Here is a 19554-nt window from a genome sequence, read left to right as displayed (position 1 = left end):
ATCAGAAAAATCTAATGTCTAACTATTTTTGGCCCCACCCGTAAATCGAATCTAGGGCCCCGTAATCCACAGTCGATACCAGACACCTGGCCTAAGCTAAAATAATAATACGTATTATTACATGAACTGCTATAGCAAAAGACTGTTTTCACAGAAAATTGGCAAAGTTTCCTAAACAAACATGTGACTCGTTTGTTTTTGCGAGGGGACAGTTTAAATTGCACTTTACTGCTTCGAGTTTTTCCAGTGTTTAACGACTTAATACGAATTGCGCTACAGCTATTCCGCTAACAAGTTCGTGCGATTTATACATCGTTTAAGCGGTGTTTAAGAGGACGAGACAAACGAGACTCGGTTGGGGTTTCGTCCTTTTAAATTCATTTGGGAAGTTTTCGGCTTCGCCTCGTCATTCCAATATTACTCGGCCGGCAATTGCTTTATTTCCGGCCTGGACAGTAATGTACCTACTATTATTCCAGAGTCAAAAGCCGTAAGTCGTTTAGCACCTTAATGATCATATTCGCGTAGCACGGTTATGCACATGCGTTGGGTGTGTGTGGCGTGTTTATAGGAAAAGGTCTTAAGTGAGGTCGACCGTACATACTTAGATGGTTGTATAAGATTTTTTATCAAAATCAGGTCAGTAGTACCTGCATGTAACTTTTACAAACAAAATATTCTTACGTTATGTAGAATGTATACAGAACTTATTAAAGTAGAATGAAGTTCAGATACGTGAAATCAACTTACTTGATATGTCTGGAATTTAATATAACGCGAAGAGACTGAATAACATCGTGTCAAAAAATGCGATGAAAATAATATTATAGTAAAGCTCCAGAAATTCTCTTACTTACACCGTCGTGTAGTGTAGGTACGTACAAAATATACAAAACATTTGAACAATTTTAGAAAGAGCATAGTGCGGTAGCCAACATGTTGCTATTTAACGACATCTCTTTTGGACTTTTGGACTTAGGAATTTCAGCAAAATATCGCTGAAAATGAGTCTAAAGTGAGTTCACTTTAGACTCATTTAGTGAGTAAAGTGTATTCACTGGGCCAAAAACATTTCGATTAAAGAAAAAAAGTTATTTGATCAGAAACCAAACAGTATAATTATACTGTTTGGTTCGTCATGATGAAAATGCTTTGATTGTATCAGCCGTTATGAAATAGCTTTTTCATTTGCAACGTTACTAGTGTTACTACCTCCCGTTTTGTAAGCTTCCTTTGAGGAGTTTAAACTGAAGTTTATTATGCAAAGTGCTAGTAATAAAGTCCCTTAGGAGCTTTTAGCTAGTAATATCTAAGTAACTAACGCGGTCATATTTATTAGTTAAAGCCGTCCATGGAACAGCTATACGAGTGGTTTCAACACCGTACGCTATTAACTCGTTATGTTAATTAGCCATAGAGCCTGTAGACGTAAAAATTATTGTAAGTATACCTTGTAATAAACTTCAGGGGTATGTAGCATGTTTAAGGGCGTGGTTTATAAACAGTAATAAAACACATTTTTATAGATAGGTACCATGCGTGTAACAAACATAAAAATGCCTGTTTAAAAACAGATTTTCTGGTAAGATTTATGAAAATTCTATAGGGTTGGAATTGTTAATGAATAATTTCCAGGTAATCAAAAAGAATTCTAAATTAAAATTTAACATTTCAGTACCTACAGCTGCCGGCCAGGATCAATGTGTTTCTTTCAACGTTTCATGAAGTGCATACGTACCACCTGACTTCGCATAGTTCGAGGGTACGGACTTTCTCTGAGAGAAAATCTGGGTGAAAATTTAAATAAAATCCGTTCACATCTTTTGTGATAAGCCTTCTCAAATAGATCCAGCAGTCGTACCTTCATACTATGTCGTGCTTTGAATCTAACTTAAAATGTACCTAATGGTGAACTTTGCACATATATTAATTTCATTATTAACCCGCGACCCAAAAAGAGGGGTGTTATATGTTTAACGTGTGTATCTGTCTGTGGCATCGTAGCTCCTAAACTAATGTACCGATTTTAATTTAGTTTTTTGTTTGAAAGGTGGCTTGATCGAGCGTGTTCTTAGCTATAATCCAAGAAAATCGGTTCAGCTGTTTGAAAGTTATCAGCTCTTTTCTAGTTACTGTAACCTTCACTTGTCGGGGGTGTTATAAATTTTTAATTTACACTTGTTTTAAAATTAAGTTCTCATGTAAGTGACTGAAGTCTTTTATGAGATTACTAGCCGATGCCCGCGACTTCGCTCGCGTGGATTTAGGTTTTTTCGAAATCCCGTGGGAACTCTTTGATTTTCCGGGATAAAAAGTAGCCTATGTGCTAATCCAGGATATTATCTATCTTCATTCCAAATTTCAGCCAAATCCGTCTAGTAGTTTTTGCGTGAAGGAGTAACAAACATACACACACACACACACACATACAAACTTTCGCCTTTATAATATTAGTGTGATTATATCTGATTAATGATTATTATATATGCAGCACCAGTGAAAGTGATAATATGGAATTATGCAGCATCACACGTCATGTGCCTTGCGTTCCAGCGTAACAGCCTTATTTCAGATGTTTATCTTGCGTCCCGCAGGCGGTTCGGGAATTTTGTTAGGATGTCGACATTGTGCTGCATACTGATTAGGGTAGACGAGCGACGACTAAGAGCCTGCCACAGTGAGGCATGAGGCAGGAGTCTAACCTAACCTAACCAAGAGTATTACATCGAAATTGATCGTGGTATACCATGGTTATAATTATGACGTGGTAACCTATTAGATAAGTAAGGGTTTCACTTAATATACAGTACTTTTATGTAAAAATCGGTAATAGCCTAGTGGTTAAAAATTCCAGGCCAGGGTTCAATTCCGAGCCTTTCTAAGTTTTTGGAGTTAGAAATATACTTAACGAAGAAACCTGCATGCCAAAGGTGTATTAAGTCTGCCAATCTACACTTGGTCAGCGTAGTGGACGATGGCCTAAACTGTTCTTATTCTGACAGGAAACCAGGGTTGAGTTGAGATGGTGACAGTAACATACAAGGTATACCTAGTAACAATAGTTATGTATGAAAATGTGGTTGGTTGAAACTTTTAGCCGAGGTATCCCAAAGGGCTCATGATGATAGTTATTGATTATATATATTATTCCCAAAGCAACATAGGGACTACTAGATGTATTTTGTCTAATAAGATTGCCGCGATATCGATACCAACTATATCTTACTACACTTACCTATAAAGCTCCTAACAAGCCCAACAAGAATAATGATATCAGGTAAAATGTATGAGAATAATAATATTTTATCCCGTCGCCCTGCCCTACTTTTAGAGAACCAATTACTGTAATAGTGCCATTGTTAGAGTAAAACAAGTTTGTATCATATTTCCGCATTATTTTCGCGGAATGAGCTAGGCACAGGATCGTTAAAATCTTATGTAGATTTAAAATTACCTAAACTATAAATTAGTACCTACTAATAGATTTTTTTGTAGAGTTTTCTGTAAACATTGAAGATGAAGGTGTGGAAGTATGAAGAATGTAAATTAATGATGATGAATACAATCCTATCCTGCAGGTCTAAGTATTTATAAGTACTTACCAGTAAATGCATCAAAAAAAATTATGCTATGCTATCTGTGATGCTATGCTGGATTCTCCTTTTTTCATGTTGAGTACAATTTCCAAGAAAATTTTACTTAGTATTTATTGTTATAGCGGCAATAGAATATTTTATAAATTAATAAGTACCTACTACTATTTATTACTTTTTACAAAAAACTTAAAGCTAGCCTTATCTAATTACTATATAAATCATGCCCGCGTGGAATGGTGGTGGTGAATGGTGGCTGCATTTCCGCGTTGGACAGCCAGGCTGATCCGTTGCGCAAAAAATGAGCCAGCCCTTCATTTGCAAGATGTGATTTGTCATTTGCCGATTTGTGTTAAAAAGCAAAAGCTAAACAAGCAAAGCTGTGGCTTCAGTAGTCGTTTGTATAAATATGTTTGTCATGGAGACTTGGTTAAGAAGTTGATTGCGGGGCATAAGTCGTTGTTTGAGTCAATATTTTCGACACGGACAAACAAGGGGGAGGCTACAAACATCCGACGCTTTCCTGAGGCGACTTATGGGGAAAATGCATTATCTACTTAATGTTTTATATCAAAGGTACCTTTAATTTCTTAGTACACTTTGTAAAAAATATTCTCGATTCTTAAATCGTATAATTTATTTGAAGTTGTTGTTCTTCTAAGTTGGAACCTTTCTAAAGATCATCGACCTATTTGGTTCATGACTTATTGACAGCATGTTTCAGAATGGAAGGGAAAATGGAATGTTGGAGAAAACAGAGTATTTTAAATTATGTTTACGTTTGCCCTTCGCTTTTAGTACCTACCTATATACGAAGTGCTAAAAGTCGCTTGTGCAGCATCGGTAGAGTAGAGACTCTACATAACAACAGGTTAGTCATCAGTCGCCACTGAAAGTGTCCACTATTATGTCTAGACTCTAGGGCCTTCAAATATTATGATTTGACTAAGTATAGGGCTAATTGCTTAGTTAATTGCTCAGGATGACGAACAAGTTGAATGTTGAGTAAACATCCATCCAATTCTCTATGCGTAAGCACGTAGGTACGCCTCCGTTTTCACGAAAGTTTTTTGGAGTTAACATGTTACTCAAAGTTATTTTAAAGGCATTTTTGTAGATCGAGTATCGAGAGAAAGGCAGCAGAAAAGAGAATGGAAAGAATACTTGGTCTTTAGTTAAAAAACTATAGGCTAAGGAGTAGCCCATCCAAAATCAGAGTTAAAGACTTTGACCAGCTGCGGGATAAAATATGTCAATTTTTATTAAAAAAATTATCTTGAGTTTTGAGAACGATTAGAATTTCCTTTAACAGTCTATAGATAGTTAAAATAATTAATATAACTCAGCCACCTGACACCTCTAACGTAACTAAAATAATACTTGCTTAGTAATTTGAATTTGTTAATAAAATTCAAAAAGGTCTGCATAGGCACCGAGAGAATGTTAGAATTTTTTCTACTTTTACTGTACTTTTCAACCTACAATAATTACTTAGAGTTGTAAGGTAAGTAGGTAATATTGCCTGAAGTTAATTGGCTATACCAAGGTTATACGTATCTCAATTAAGATTTGTTTAATTTTTAAAGAACTTCTGTATTTTAGAAATATATTACGAAAATTTTTTTTTTAATAATCGGAAGATCACGATAATTGGTCGGACTTTGTCGATTCTCGACATGGTTAACTTCATAGTTGTGCCACGCAAAATGAAACTAAAAACTGTGAACTTCTTTAAAAAAAACACTAATAAAACTAGTAAAATTTTGCGCAAGCCCCGCAAGGCAAAGTTGTTTTAAAAAGTTTCCTTCTGCTCGAATCATTCACAAAAAACACATTAGAAAACTCGAAGTTTCATCAATCTAAAAACTTGTAATCGCTCCATCTTCGTGGATTTGAGATAGATTGAAATATCGATTTATTAACCCCCGACCCAAAAAGAGGGGTGTTATAAGTTTGACGTGTGTATCTGTGTATCTGTGTGTCTGTGTATCTGTGTGTCTGTGTATCTGTGTATCTGTGTATCTGTCTGTGGCATCGTAGCGCCTAAACGAATGAACCGATTTTTATTTAGTTTTTTTTGTTTGAAAGGTGGCTTGATCGAGAGTGTTCTTAGCTATAATCCAAAAAAATTGGTGCAGCCGTTTAAGAGTTATGAGCTCTTTTCTAGTTTTCTTGTAGAAAAGAAGGTTACATAACCGTTAGGTTCATAATATTATGTCAATTGACAAATGTCAAGCTGTCAAGATGGACGTTGCCTTGATACATAATTATTTATTTGAAAATGATGTTTTGGAAAACTCTGATACTTTGGATCGTCGGGGGTGTTATAAATTTTTAATTTACACTTGTCTGTAGTATAGAATCGTGAACATGGTTAGCCGAGGGAATGATGGGATGAGGTAGATAAACCTTTTCTTCGTAATCGTAAGTGCTTCAAAATAATGGAAACGGATACGTTGATAGCGGATAGGGATAGTGATACTTCTTAGTAATTAATCTCTAATTGACGTCACTACCTAATTGGGTATAGCTGCATAAAAATATAATTTATCAAAGGTTTTGATAGCAGTAAGAAGAAAATTGTCAGCCCTAGCATAGACTGTCTATGTTTTGGGCTGAAAATTACAAACACCAGTTTCGGTTTTTTATCTACTCCTTTGGTTTACTTATAGTGTGGTAGAATTTATGTTCACTTGTTTGTTTAAGTCTATAATTAAATAAAATGTGAGCCAAAAAACTGGACAATATTGTTCTGTAAATTTGATTCTCAAGCGGAGCACGCTTTGGTGGCTTTGGTAAAAATATTCTAAAATTAAGTAAAGGTAAAAGTTTTTATACAATAAAAACAAAAGTTTTATTCCTTCAGTTTTAATTAGATGAGCTTGCCTTCAGTAGGCGCTAATTAAAGCTTTTCTTTTTGCATTAATTTGAGCCGACCACTCCATATTTCCTTGAATCTGAAATACAAATAGTAACTTGAAACGAGCATCCTCTTTTATTTCTATTTTTAGGTAAAGTATTGAAAAGGAAAAATTCCTACGAATTGAAAATAATTACAACAAAATTTATTTTGTGTTAAAACCGTCACCGTTTACGGCTTTAATAGTAGGTTGATAGGTAGGTTTACCTGTAGGTTGATTTTATACTCTAATAATAATATTAATAGGTCTCTTGTGTGAAAACATTATCGATTCATATTCATGATTATTCTCAATTACTTAGTAATTATTATAATTGTTTAGCAATCAATCTGCAACACTTTGTAGTGAATGAAGTGTCGGTACGGTTGCCAAAATAAATAAAAAATGTGGTAAATAAATACTTTCAAAACCTTGATGCTCTCACGCGCTATCTTCGAAAGCCCCAATAAATCCCAAAGAAACTACAGCTAAATCTCCGAAGCGAGTCAGCTCGAGATAAAGAATTTATGTGAAATAAGAATTTAAATGTTAGTAGAAAAGTACTTTGTTTTATTATTTGGGTTACTCTGAGGGTGGGTTAGTGTTGACCGCTGCGACCTACTTATGAGATCTATTGTGATTCCTTCAGTTTGTAGCTCAGCCTCGAGAGTCAAGTTTCACTGAGATAATTTAAATAATCTCGGTAGTCATTGACTATGATTTGATGGTTTGCCATCAAAGAACAAAGCAAGAGAGTCATCAGAAAACCTTACAGCAAATGCACTTTGCATTCGAATAAAGGTAAATTAATTATTAATTTTGGTAGATTACAAATGATAGCGTATGCTAAACGGTAATGCAATAGCAAGGTTTTCCTCCAGCCTTATGTTCGGGAACCCAGCTGCTCCAATTTCTTGAAACTTTAGTAGGTACTCCGCTGAGAAAACTTCGTTAGCGAGATTGAGACTCTATGCGGACAGAACCTGTGGTGACATCTAATTTCCTGTATGTAGAGACCATTCTACAATAGCTAATATATTATAGATATGTATTTAGATTTGACTTAATAATCTGATTCACCAGTCCAATGAAATCTGAAACTGCTAGGTGCAGAAATGTCAGTAACTTTGAAAGCCTGAGTGTTCACCGAGACGTATTATACCGCAACACTAGCTAGCAAAGTTCGTTTAATCTCGTCTGCAAATCCAGTAATTGGTCCACTTACATATCGAAGGGAAGCGGTCGACGAATTCCGGGACCAAATTCGCAGTTTGAGTGGCCACAGTATGCAGTTTGGTGAAATTCGATCGAGAATTACCATGCATTCATGCATTTCATGGATTAGAGTGTAAAATTGCGAACTGAGATATAAGTAATTGCAAAGTCGTCTCTTGACTCTTATTCTACCACCATAGTTTTTTTGAATAGAAATGGCAATACTGATATAGTTAGCATCATCGATTTAGGAGCACCACCTAGCATGCTATTTCAGGACCATTAATACAAGTACGCTACTGCTATTTTCGACCCGTTTTTGACGCAAGTTGATTTTTGGTGATGATAGCAGTTGTAGTAAGCGTCATGCGAAAGTAAACGTTGAAGACAAAGTCGCATCGATTCGAATCGGCACAAAAAATAACAGTCATTTTGTATAGCACTCTTCTTCCAGCGTACTTGTATAATATATTATGCCTATCTCAGTGTTGATATTCACATCCTTTCATTGGCAGCATTACTTTTTACCGCCTAGACTTTAACAACCACTCGGTATTCGGATTATGCCCTAGTAGCAGCTGTTGTTCTAGAAAGTAGTACCACCTATGTGCACTATTATATTATATCCAACAAATAATGTTATAGGTATTTAATACTTACAAAAAGCGAATTTACTAGAAGTGGTTGTATATTATAGGTATCACTAAAATATTTTAAATGTTAGTTGGAGGGCAAAAGGTTATCAACTTTTACTAGTAATGTCTGAAAACTTTTTTAATATTCTTTTTGGTAAATAACTTTGCCTACGGCTTCAACTTTAATATTAACATATTTTGTTTATTTAGGATCACTCTATATGGCCTGTACTGAACCCACATAGATGGAGTTCAAACTTCAAACTATAATACTTAGAACCAAATAGTCTGTCGTATGATTTTTGGTATATGAATATTGTAACAAAATTGTGACCCGTAGTGCTACATGCGTAATATGATATCAACGCTGACGGGTTAAATTGCCAACTCAATTATTGAGGCATACCCTACCTACCAACGAAAATGATGGCTGAACTTCATAACTCGATAAATTCTGGGGTAAAATTCAATGTGTCACTGCAGAATGCATGTTGATCGATGCGACCTCATTATGATTGCATCATCGTAAATTATGATACAAATTGGAGAACAATTTAATGAATAAATGCAATTTAGGAACTAAAATTTATTGCGTGAGCGAACATCCATTTTATCTAGGACTTGCTGATCCGCCGGCTTCGCTTGGGTGGAGTTGGTATATAAATCTTATAATAATATAGCTTATGTTAATTTTGGGCAAAGTAGTTTTCTAATTATGAAAGAACGGTTAAAACCGGTTCAGTAGTTTCTGAGTTCACCGATTAGAAACAAACAAACAAATCTTTCCACTTTAAAATATTGGTAGTATAGATTTCTTATGAAAGAAGACCTGTAGCAATTATTTGCTATTTGAATTCAGAATTGAAAGAGCAGTGGCGAGGGAGTTTTATAAAGAATTCATAAAGAATTGATTGAATACTAATATTTCAAATGGTTCAAGAATTTTAAAATCTTTTATCCGAATAAAGTTAACTACGACTTCAAATTCGTATACCACTTACTATGATGAAAGTTATTTTATGTGCCTTTTAGGAGATAGGTATCATTTTTACAACTTTATGCGTGGCAAACTCGCAGTTAATATTTGATGATCCTACAGGTGCGTCATAAAATTTGAAGTTAACGACATAGTTAACGTATGCCTTATAGGTTATATACGTACTATAAGTTATGCTAGTGATCTAGGCTAGAGCAAGCTTATGATATTTTACGCATATTTTATGGTTGACATATTTTTACTGAACGGTGTCAATAAAAAGAATCTCAATATTTATGGTTAATCTCTCGCGGGATAGAGTGGATGATTTTATTAAAACTCTAGCAATTCATCTCTCTATTGTATTTAAAATTATAGCAACCTATTTATTTATCTTTGCCCATCTGCTTTATTAAATCGTTTATCGCTAACTCAAAATTTAAAAAAAACCCCGACACCTCACCTCTCTAAGAAAAGCCTCTATAAGAAAACTAGAAAAGCTGATAACTTTCAAACGGCTGAATCGATTTTCTTCGATTATAGCTAAGAACACTTTCGATCAAGCCACATTTCAAACAAAAAAAATTAAATTAAAATCGATTCATTCGTTTAGGAGCTACGATGCCACAGACAGATACACAGATACACACGTCAAACTTATAACACCCCTCTTTTTGGGTCGGGGGTTAAAAATGACATAAAATTAATAGCAGTGAGCATCAATTTTGTCAGCCAAAGTTGTTCTGACTAGGAAGAAGAAGAAGGCAATGTACAGAATCACACGCAGGCAAAGAATTTTATTAATCCGAGGCTCGTGGAATGGCCCAGGAATTTTCCGGCGTGTCGCTTCCAGTGTAAAAGTGATTTGTGTTTAATACAAACTGGAATGTCTTGGGACGGGAACCAGGTTGTTTTGTAAGTACTACGCACCTAGGTATGTATTTTGACTTTTATGAACTAGTATTAGTAGTATAAAACTTTATTGCGCGAAAAAGAACATTTACAGAACATACTCTTACATAAAGGAAGAAGGAAGCCAATAATTGTACTAGGATGTAAAGGCGGCCTTATTACTAAAGTGGTCTTTTAAATCTAATCCAAATAATGAAAAGTCTCTCTAATTTATTTCATTATGGGCATTATCTTTAAGTACCAGAGAGGGAAAGCCCTGGTATCAGAAATGAGGGAATTCTAGTACAAGCCATTCCACACCTTAGCCGTTCGTTTCAGAAACGTTGAGCAAAAATTTTCGTACGAGTAGATTTGTATGTCGACCAAAATATAAGGGTCCAAACTTTCACGGTTTCTCGCTGTTCTATGATAGAACGGTGATAAAAGAATAAGATATATCTTGCCAGAGAATATTTTATAATAGTTATTAGTTGATCCTACTTAGTTTTCATTACAACTGTACTGAAATTCTCGTTTTATTCAGTAATGTCAAAAGTGGGTAAGTGTAATACTACGGAATCTTGGCGAAAAGTTCGTAACACTTCTGCGGTTATCCCGGCTCGTCGTACGAGTAGGCGATACTTCAAACTTCCCCAACTTCACAAAGATGGAGCGATTACAAGTTTTGTGATTGATGAAACTCGAATTTTCCACGATGTATTTCTTTGCGAATAAGCCGAGTAAGTTTTTAAGTAACTCCGCGTTTATGATGACATAATAAGATGGGGATCGTATTTTACGAAGACAATGAAGGCCGGGGAAAATTTCAACATTTGTTAGGGCCACTGATGTATAGTAACACTATTTACTTAGTACACTGGATCTGCGATCGACGAGTGTTGTTGAAGCAACTAATTGAACAACGAAGTTTAGCTAATTATGAAAAAAAAATTAGTAAGTGGATAGGTACTCAACGTTTTGTAGTACGAAAACTACACCGTTTAACATATTTAGTATGAATATTGGGAACCTATTTCAATTTTTTCGCGTCTTAAGGTAATTGCTATTTGACAAATCGCAAAAATGCTGTACTTTGAAGTAAATTGTTTATTTTTCTAAAGCATTAACAGCTATTAAATACATGCAATTAAAAACTTCAGTTTGTGAAGATTATAAGGGCCTCTTTTAATTTAGTATACATTATCCCAATAAATAAAAAAAAACAAGTTGAAAACATTGCTGTTCGCAACTTGTTCTGTAAAAGTTTTCTTTAACATCTTGACACTTTGAAGCCAACCTCCAGAAAATGATATGTTTAGGTTTAGCAATCAATTTTAACTGTTAGTTTTATACTAAATGTTTTTCGTTTCTTAAATAATCTAAAACTAACCAAAAAACTTCCTGTGCTATTTATTTTCTTGCAGGCGCTCTATGGAATTCAGTGTCCACTGGACTGTCATGGCGGAAGGACTGTGCGCGTCATTTCGTCGCAAAACATTATTTAAAATGAATATAAGCTTATTATTTTTGAATGAAAGTTGTGTTTATAATCGTTGAAAAATAAAATAGGGATTTTTTCATTTCTAAATGAAGCCTGCTTATATACTAAATTTTATTCTAAAGTTACGGTTTTACCAGGTAAATACTCGGAGGTTGTCATAGATTATGATGACAGATAGTAAGTGTTCTAAATAGGTATTATACCTATGTTAGGAGATAGCGCGCCTCGTTCCGGGTGCCGTGTTCCGAAATGGATTTCGTAGTAGTGCAAGTTTGGTGCAAGCCCCACATGACGGAGGGGTATGCGTCAGGCATTTCCTGTGTACAAAAAAAAGACCTATATTTCGGATCCATATTTCATCACTGACAATATGCACTATTCAAAGACTGTTCTTCAAGCATTGAGGAATTTTGGACAGAGACATCTCGAAGGTTCCCGAAGGCTGCCTGAGTTAGATTTGTCGGCTAGCTAGCTTTTTTCGAAATTGGACTTACTTAGCTGGATTGTGTGTTAGAGATTTCTTATGAGATATTATATGTACATAATATAACCATCATAAGGAAGCTCAGATTCATGCTGCGGGCAATGGGGAGAGCCTAAAGGTTGGAACGCCATTTCGGCGGCCGTGTTTCCTGCCATATATACCATAGATACCTGCAAGCCAAGAGTGAATAGGCATCTTCCAGGTAAGCGTGCTCCAACTTGGACCTCATCATTGCTTTCTTTAAAGCATGATTGTCGTCAAGCGCAAGCGCAAAGATTCAGGCGGCGCAAACCCGTAGCATGTGGAAGACCCTATTAAAGACCTATGTTCACTGTGGACGTCTGTCGGTTGATGTTGATGATTATGTCTTTAGTGCAAGTAGTTCAGTAGTTTCAGAGTTTATCGATAACAAACAAACAAACCTTTCCTCTTCATAATATATGTACTTAGTAGCGAAAACTTGGAAAAAATCTCGTGGAAACTCTTTGATTTTCCGAGATAAATGTCATTTTACCTGGCAGCCCTAATCAATTTTATCACTGATAATAATAACTAATTCATAACCGTTAAACCTAAGAGTCAAAATCTCGTTTTTCTAGTCGAGTTCCGTAGGCTCTTTGAACTCATCGCATCCCAAGAAAACCTACCATTAGATGTAGGAATAATGGAAAGAGGTCACAACCCTCAGCAATAAAGAATACGATGCGGAGAGAGATGTCACTCTCAAGGTCTTTAAATGTATCCATGCAAAAAACCACGTCGACTGGTTGCTCCGTTGCAGCGTGATTGAATATTAAACCAACAAACACACTTTCGCATTTGAAATATGGCCAGTGATTATAAGAAACAGTTTAAATCTCTCTCTGCTCTCCGAGAGACGTTAGGCAAAGTGAACACGAATTATGACACTTCTGTGTTCTTATACAAGCTTAGGTCTCTCAATTTTGTCAATTAATGTCAAATTTCTTTCTCAGATCAAAACCTAGTAAGTGGTTTAAATTCAAGAGAAGTTTAGGCCGTAGTCTTCAACAAGAAACTCGGCGGTTGCTCTTTTCAAAGATTTGATATACAATATTAAATTGCTTAAAACGCACATAACTGAAAAGTTAGTAGTGCGTAATTCCAGGATCGAACCCCCGACCTTCGATTAGGAGGCGGACGTTCTAACCACTAGGCTATGACAGTTTTTAAATTAAAGGGGTTTAAATATTTTAGTGTGAAGACTGGCCTACACATTTATTCATTAGATGTGCATCACTTTCTTTTTTAGGGTTCCGTACCTCAAAATGAAAAACGGAGCTCTTAAAGGATCACTTCGTTGTCTGTCCATTTGTCCGTCCGTCCGTCAAGAAAACCTATACAGTACTTCCCGTTGATCTAGAATCACGAAATTTGTTCTCGGATTTATTCCTTTACTTGGGCTATGAGAGTTGAGACCTATCTACCTGCCCATAATTCTAAGTTAACGGGAAATACCCTATCGGTTTTCTTGACAGACACGACAGACGGACAGACGGACAGAAAGACAGACAACAAAGTGATCCTATAAGGGTCCCGTGTTTCCTTTTGAGATATGGAACCTTAAAAACATTATGTAAGTATGCAAAGTATTTCCCTTGCAAGCCATATTTAACAGTTGACATGTAGAGGTCATTGACTTTTCCTATCTTACTTTTAAGTTTTAATGCATCATTAAGTATTTACTGTTTTGACATGGTATTTAGATAATGGGTGATATTTATTTTATTTTATCTAATTCCTTTGAAAAACTTAGTAAGGCGCATTAATCTATAAAAAACCTAGCCAGTTCATAGACTTACTATGTTTTAAAATGGTCAAAGCGACTTACTAGCTTTTAATTTTACTTTAATGTGGGTGTCCTTACAATACAACGGGACATACTATGAAAGTTAGGCTTATGACATAAAACGATTTTCGGAAAAATGACATTTACTTTGTTTTGATATGGGGCGGTCGATATAATTAGGTACTAGGGTAAAGGCTCAAGTAAATGAACAGATTGGACGTTTTTACATGTATTAAGAGCTGGAATAAAAAACCGGCTGATATACCTTTTTTAAATATTTTCTTACAAATTCTTACACTTTTTTCAATTTCAATTTCAAAACCGTGTTCCGTTCAAACCGTTCAAAAGTGCGTGTGCGTGCGTCCATGTGTGTGTGTGAGTGTGTGTGAGTATATACTTGTCTGTATGTTTGTACGAGTGTTTGTTAGTGTGGTATTGCGTTGTAACACATGTGTAGCGAACAGAGTCAAAGCTTCATACAAGCGCGCTACGATAGGTACACTACTACAAGCTTGAGGCGCGTGTGTGCGTGAGCACAGGCGCTACGTCGCGTACGGAGAGAAATCGGTTTATATCGGCTCGGCCTGTGCTCAAGCTCAGGGGCTGCAGTACACGTCGCGCGTCGTGTTTTCATTTAATTTAATGTTAATGATAATAATTTAAATAGTGTTTAAAATCTATTTTCTTGAACTGTCATAGATTTTGTTCAAAATCAATATCTGAGGATCCCTAGGATCACAAAACAGGATATTGTTACCAAATTTAAAAAAATCGACGCCATTTTGAAATTCTTTGTTAATTGACCGATTTCGTTCAAAATCGATATTTAGAGCTCCCTGGGATCACAAAATAAGAAACTGTTACCAAAATTTAAAAAAGTCGACGCCATTTTGAAATTCTTTGTAAATTGACCGATTTCGTTCAAAATCGATATTTAGAGCTCCCTGGGATCACGAAATAAGAAACTGTTACCAAAATTTAAAAAAGTCGACGCCATTTTGAAATTCTTTGTTAATTGACCGATTTCGTTCAAAATCGATATTTAGAGCTCCCTGGGATCACGAAATAAGAAACTGTTACCAAAATTTAAAAAAGTCGACGCCATTTTGAAATTCTTTGTAAATTGACCGATTTCGTTCAAAATCGATATTTAGAGCTCCCTGGGATCACGAAATAAGAAACTGTTACCAAAATTTAAAAAAGTCGACGCCATTTTGAAATTCTTTGTTAATTGACCGATTTCGTTCAAAATCGATATTTAGAGCTCCCTGGGATCACGAAATAAGAAACTGTTACCAAAATTTAAAAAAGTCGACGCCATTTTGAAATTCTTTGTTAATTGACCGATTTCGTTCAAAATCGATATTTAGAGCTCCCTGGGATCACAAAATAAGAAACTGTTACCAAAATTTAAAAAAGTCGACGCCATTTTGAAATTCTTTGTAAATTGACCGATTTCGTTCAAAATCGATATTTAGAGCTCCCTGGGATCACGAAATAAGAAACTGTTACCAAAATTTAAAAAAGTCGACGCCATTTTGAAATTCTTTGTTAATTGACCGATTTCGTTCAAAATCGATATTTAGAGCTCCCTGGGATCACGAAATAAGAAACTGTTACCAAAATTTAAAAAAGTCGACGCCATTTTGAAATTCTTTGTAAATTGACCGATTTCGTTCAAAATCGATATTTAGAGCTCCCTGGGATCACGAAATAAGAAACTGTTACCAAAATTTAAAAAAGTCGACGCCATTTTGAAATTCTTTGTTAATTGACCGATTTCGTTCAAAATCGATATTTAGAGCTCCCTGGGATCACGAAATAAGAAACTGTTACCAAAATTTAAAAAAGTCGACGCCATTTTGAAATTCTTTGTTAATTGACCGATTTCGTTCAAAATCGATATTTAGAGCTCCCTGGGATCACGAAATAAGAAACTGTTACCAAAATTTAAAAAAGTCGACGCCATTTTGAAATTCTTTGTTAATTGACCGATTTCGTTCAAAATCGATATTTAGAGCTCCCTGCGATCACAAAATAAGAAACTGTTACCAAAATTTAAAAAAGTCGACGCCATTTTGAAATTCTTTGTTAATTGACCGATTTCGTTCAAAATCGATATTTAGAGCTCCCTGGGATCACAAAATAAGAAACTGTTATCAAAATTTAAAAAAGTCGACGCCATTTTGAAATTCTTTGTTAATTGACCGATTTCGTTCAAAATCGATATTTAGAGCTCCCTGCGATCACAAAATAAGAAACTGTTACCAAAATTTAAAAAAGTCGACGCCATTTTGAAATTCTTTGTTAATTGACCGATTTCGTTCAAAATCGATATTTAGAGCTCCCTGGGATCACAAAATAAGAAACTGTTACCAAAATTTAAAAAAGTCGACTCCATTTTGAAATTCTTTGTTAATTGACCGATTTTGTTCAAAATCGATATTTAGAGCTCCCTGGGATCACAAAATAGGAACCTGTAACCAAAATTTAAAAAAGTTGGCACCATTTATAATTCTTTCTAAATTGACTGATTTCGTTCAAAATCGATATTTAGATCTATCGATCGATATTTAAAGATCGATATTTAAACTAGGCAATCACAACAAAAACAAACTTTACCATCTTGTTGAACAAATAACTATTGTTAATTAAATTGTATCCTCCAGTGCCAGCCCTACCAAAATAGTTATAAATTTTGCTCGCTTCTTAGAAGCTTTGCCTCTGTTTGCTACTCTATGGTATAACACCATGTTAGTAAATCTTAGTATATTTTTAACCGACTTTAAAAAAAGGAAGAGGTTCTGAATTCGTTGGTATCTTTTTTTTATGTATGTTCCCCGATTACTCAAAGACGCCTGGACCGATTTGGATTTTTTTTTTGTTTGATAGGGTATACTTTGCAAGTGGTCCCATATAAATTTGGTAAAGATCTGATGAATATCTTTGAAGATGGAGAACAGAACTCCTCAATGGATAAGAGCAAATTCAATTTTTTTTTTAATGTATGTTCACCGATTGCTCAAAGACGCCTGGACCGATCTGGATTTTTTTTTTTTTTGAAAAGCTAGGTATACTTTGCAGGTGGTCCCATATAAATTTGATGAAGTTCTGATGAATATCTTCTGAGATGGAGAACAGAACTCCTCAATGGATAAGAGCAAATTGCTCGCGATCAGTGTAATTGCTTAGTAAACAGTAGGGTTTTAGCTGGGCATGGCATATTATTATAGTACAGTGGGGCCACTAAAAATTTTGAAATAAAAAATTTTCAAAATAAAAATAAAACCGACTTCAAAAACCACAATAACTTAAATTATTTTTTACTTTTTAGTGTTTGTGATTTTGAAGTCGGTTTTATTTTTCTTTTGAATTTTTTTTATATTTATTCTGGTATTCTGCTTTCTTGGATATGGATCCCTCTTGGGTATCCCCATTTCTCTCTGTCTTTGGTACTATCAAGCTAATTTTCTCTCGCGATTTGCACAATAGCATTAGACCAACGCGTCTTCGGTCTACCTACCTGTCTTTCTTTCATCTGTAAAAATCGATACAATATGACCATTTGCATTTCAGTTTTAGGGCATGTCTCAAGGTGTCTGTAGGCTTTGTCTTTTTTCTTATGTCTTCAATTCTCACTTTGAATATTTTTTGCTTAATTTATGCACCTTGCCATCGCCCTTTAGCAAGTCACTATTTCTTTTTATATTCTTTGTCTGGACCCATGTTTGGCTGGCATAGGTAAGGCATGGCAGGATGCATGTATCTATAACGGATCTTTTAAGATGTACTGGGTAAGCTCCTTTCATTCTTTCCTTTTGTGCCCAGTAAAACAAGCATACTCGGGCTACTTTGAGAACCCATTAGCAGCTAACAGCAAGGCCTGGACTCAAATTTTTATATGTGGAAGCTGTATTTCCTCGTAGCGTTTATGAGCAAATAAGAATAGTTAACTACTTTTACTAAAAAAAAATTTTATAATTTGGCGCAAACCATCTAAACACCATGATGATTATTATTTCTGCATTGTGAATATTACCAGAAGAAACAGCAAAAAAAATTGTTCCAAGCGGCTCTATTGTAACTTGCAGTCTTCTAAAACAGGTTTTATTTATTATTATTATGTAAAATAGTTTTTGATTTATCGCGCAAAATGTAGAAAAAAATATACAATAAGTCAAAAACTGAAAATCTGACATTTTTTTTAAAATTCTAAGGCGAAAATATACTTAAGAATTTATTAATAGGAATCGAGAGTTTATGCACTAGATAGAGTTCGTTCATTCACTGAAATTCCCAGTTCATTTACTGGCAATTTATCCTTTTGTTAAATAAAATAATTTATAATAATTAATACCACGCATTTTTTTGCGTTTTTGATATTTAAATAATTTAAGAGTGTATACCTACTGTGTATAGACACAGATAAAAAAAAATATAAAAATTATATATAGAACGATTCTCATACATGTATATCTTAATTTTAGGTCAAAGTCAGGGTAGTCCTTATTCGTTCATGTACTGGATCTTTTACCCTCCTACGTCAAAATACTAAAAGTCCGCGTAAATTTCGCAGATTGAAATGTCTGCTTGATTAATTGTCAATAGAGGGTCATGACATGTCAAAATTGCTAGTTTGAAGGTGAAATCGTCTATGTCATTCGCATTGGCTTTCCTCTTAAGTAATTCATGACTTATTTTTAAAAGTAAATATACCTATAACCTTATTTAAATAAATAGTCTAGGTCTTTACCTACATGTATATAATTTGTAGGCAGTTACATACCTAATAGTATTGTTATTGATGCTATACTGTATTGGACTAATGTGCTTTGCATTAACGTGTACTTACTTAGCTTCTGCTGAAACGCGGCTGGGTGGGCAATTAGTACGCTTCGCTCATACTGATGGAATTGGCTAATTAATTCAGCTTGTGATGTCTAGAGGACGCAACGTGTGCGTACTAGTAATTTATCAAATTAATATAGTATTGCCATCGTATACTTACCTAAGGGGACGCTGTACGCCGAATTGCCGGCGCACGTGGGTAATCTTTAATTGTTTTGAAAGTGTCCAGGTTGAAATGGAGATGGGCAGGGCATGTGTGTAGGACTACAGACGAGCGATGGACTCGTTTGCTGCTGGAATGGAGGCCACGCACCGGAAGGAGGAACGTTGGAAGACAGCCCTCCCGTTGGTCAGACGACATTACCAAGCTGGCGGGAAAAACTTGGAGGAGGCTCGCACAACACCGAGAGGAATGGTGTGCACGTGAGGAGGCCTATGTCCAACAATGGATTAACAAAGGCTAAGAAAGAAGAAGAAGAAGAGTGGGTAATCTGTTTGCTATTTCACCTAACATTGTATGAGAAAGAGATCCCCGGTATAAAATGCTCCGGCTGGTCCGGTTTTGGGTGAGAGGTACGATGATTTTCGCCGAAATCAAGCGCGCGAAAAGGGTTGAACAGTCGTTTAGGAAAAGATTTTTTGAAAAAAAACGATTATGTCTACAATGTAAAGTTATTTCAGCTAATAAATAAATTAAAAAAATT

General features: G+C 35.2%; 1 long non-coding RNA gene across 1 annotated transcript; it reads right to left on the bottom strand.

Annotated features, from left to right (window-relative positions):
- Positions 1 to 355: 355 nt before the first annotated feature.
- LOC123864218 lies at positions 356 to 18708 on the bottom strand. The gene is made up of 4 exons (XR_006795731.1): positions 18697 to 18708; positions 17996 to 17998; positions 17697 to 17701; positions 356 to 464 (listed from the first exon to the last, which is right to left on the bottom strand). It is a non-coding gene; the product is annotated as an uncharacterized LOC123864218 (long non-coding RNA).
- Between the last annotated feature and the right edge of the window lie 846 nt (positions 18709 to 19554).

Source organism: Maniola jurtina, chromosome 1 (assembly GCF_905333055.1).
Source record: "Maniola jurtina chromosome 1, ilManJurt1.1, whole genome shotgun sequence".
Lineage (NCBI taxonomy): Eukaryota > Metazoa > Arthropoda > Insecta > Lepidoptera > Nymphalidae > Maniola > Maniola jurtina.
This window is presented reverse-complemented; position numbering and strand designations above follow the sequence as displayed.